This window comes from Brachyhypopomus gauderio, chromosome 9 (genome assembly GCF_052324685.1).
Source record: "Brachyhypopomus gauderio isolate BG-103 chromosome 9, BGAUD_0.2, whole genome shotgun sequence".
NCBI classification, from domain to species: domain Eukaryota; kingdom Metazoa; phylum Chordata; class Actinopteri; order Gymnotiformes; family Hypopomidae; genus Brachyhypopomus; species Brachyhypopomus gauderio.
The window spans coordinates 11,062,877-11,064,828 of NC_135219.1; the positions used below are offsets into that span (position 1 = coordinate 11,062,877).

At 48.8% G+C, this 1,952-nt stretch overlaps 1 long non-coding RNA gene across 1 annotated transcript in view; it reads left to right on the plus strand.

The window, feature by feature from the left end:
• The first annotated feature begins 387 nt into the window (after nucleotides 1-387).
• Nucleotides 388-1,952, plus strand: part of LOC143522483 (uncharacterized) — a 33,585-nt gene continuing 32,020 nt past the window's right edge. The window contains exon 1 of the long non-coding RNA XR_013133015.1: nucleotides 388-1,793. This is a non-coding gene — a long non-coding RNA (uncharacterized LOC143522483). The remainder of the gene's footprint in view (nucleotides 1,794-1,952) is intronic.

A 1,952-nucleotide genomic window follows, 5' to 3' on the forward strand; every position in this document is an offset into this window, starting at 1 on the left:
CACTCAGCAAACCTGATTACTGTGCCACATCCCACCCGCACGCAATTACCACTCTGTCAATTTTGGTGAACACAGTCCCACGGCACCGCGATGTCCCCGGTGCGTGTGTGTTTGCATTCGAAACAAACACTGGGCTTACAGCTAGCGGAAGAACTCATCTGCACGCTTTACAATGAACGCACAACCTTTTAACGAGAGCGGTTTCTAAACGTCGCGGCTCCCACAGCTCGTCGATTCCGCTTCAGTTTCTCTCTCTCCGCCTCTCAGTCAACCAAAACCGCCATATCTTAGTGTCACCAGGCACTTGGGTTATTATTGCCCTTTTCCAGGTTACCATAGAAACCAGGGTGAAGTTTGAACTGTGCGCAGGTAGACGGCCACGTAACGGACGCAGCTGGAATACAACAAACACAGTGTTCACCTCTTCAGTATCTTCCAGAGAGGAATTATGTGACAAGATAACATGGGGAGGAGTCCTTAATAAAGTCCTGAATGACAAACAGGGGCTCCATTCAACAGGAACTTAGAAGCTTAAGTAAGAAATCCAGGAAGCAAGAAGCTTTAGACTCCACGCAGATGTGACTGGAGAAATCTCAGTTAAACCTCAGTTAAGTCTCAGTTAAATCTCAGTCGCCAGTAAGTGGAGAACAGTGAATGTGCCGATGAATTGTGGTAGCACAAAACCTCGCTGACATTTAAAAACATGAGTGGATGAAGCGTGAAGTCGTGAGGTGGTGCTGGACGGTGAGTCGCATCATATTTGGGTGAGTTCTCGTGTGATGATCCTTCGCTCTTTTGTCTCTAGCCTCAGGCTGGCATCAGGGCCAGGTGAGTGAGAGCTGGTGATTAGCCCAACACGGAGAGGGAAGGTGTAGAAGATCATAATTCATCCTTAATGGAAGACGTGGGCTCATGAATCACCTGTAACTCAAAGCCCTGCAGAAAGAGACAGAAGTGTGTGAGAGTGTGAGAACAGGAGAGACAGAGACCATAGCTGTGTGTACATGGGGAGGGTGAGAGAGAGAGAGAGAGAGAGAGAGAGAGAGAGAGAGAGAGAGAGAGAAAGGGGACAGGAGGTGGTCAACCACATGCAAAATGGGTTCCTGTGGTAGGATGTGTCAACCTGTCTCTAACTCCCAGCCCAATTACCAGTCTTTCTTCATCTTCTCTCCTTTCTCAGTCTCACACACATATACACAGTCCCACAGCTGCTTGTGTGTGTGTGTGTGTGTGTGTGTGTGTGTGTGTGTGTGTGTGTGTGTGTGTGTGTGTGTCTGTGTGTGTGCACATGGGCCTGTGTGTTCCTGAATGTTTTCCCTCTCATTGGTGGTTGGGCAAATATGTGCAGAAAAAGACCCTGAATTATGAATTAACAGAGAGCAGACTCAGACTCCAGATCAGACTCCAGAGCAGACTCTAGATCAGACTCAGACTCTAGAGCAGACTCTAGATCATACTCTAGATCATACTCCAATGCAGACTCCAGAGCAAACTCCAGAGCAGACTCCAGAGCAGACTCCAGAGCAGACTCCAGATCCGACTCAGACTCCAGATCAGACTCCAGAGCAGACCAAGGGACGGAGCACTCATTAGTGCTCAGGGTCTGTTCCTGGTGTAGGTACTTCCATCACAACACGGAGAGAATGGAGCAGGAAGATGGAGCAGGAGTCCTGCCAAGAGAACATGAGACTGGACCTCAGGTGTACCGTAGCACTGGAACAAGCAGAACCAGAACCAGAGCCGGCGGTCCCTGCCCCACCATCTGTGTGCACCCATCATCTTTACTGCACCAGGTACCCCAAAGAAATGTATAACACATATTTATTCTGACTGTTTAATAATGAAGGGTGTGTGTGTGTGTGTGTGTGTGTGTGTGTGTGTGTGTGTGTGTGTGTGTGTGTGTGTGTGTGTGTGTGTGTGTGTGTGAGACAGAAAAAGCAAGAGAGAGAGAG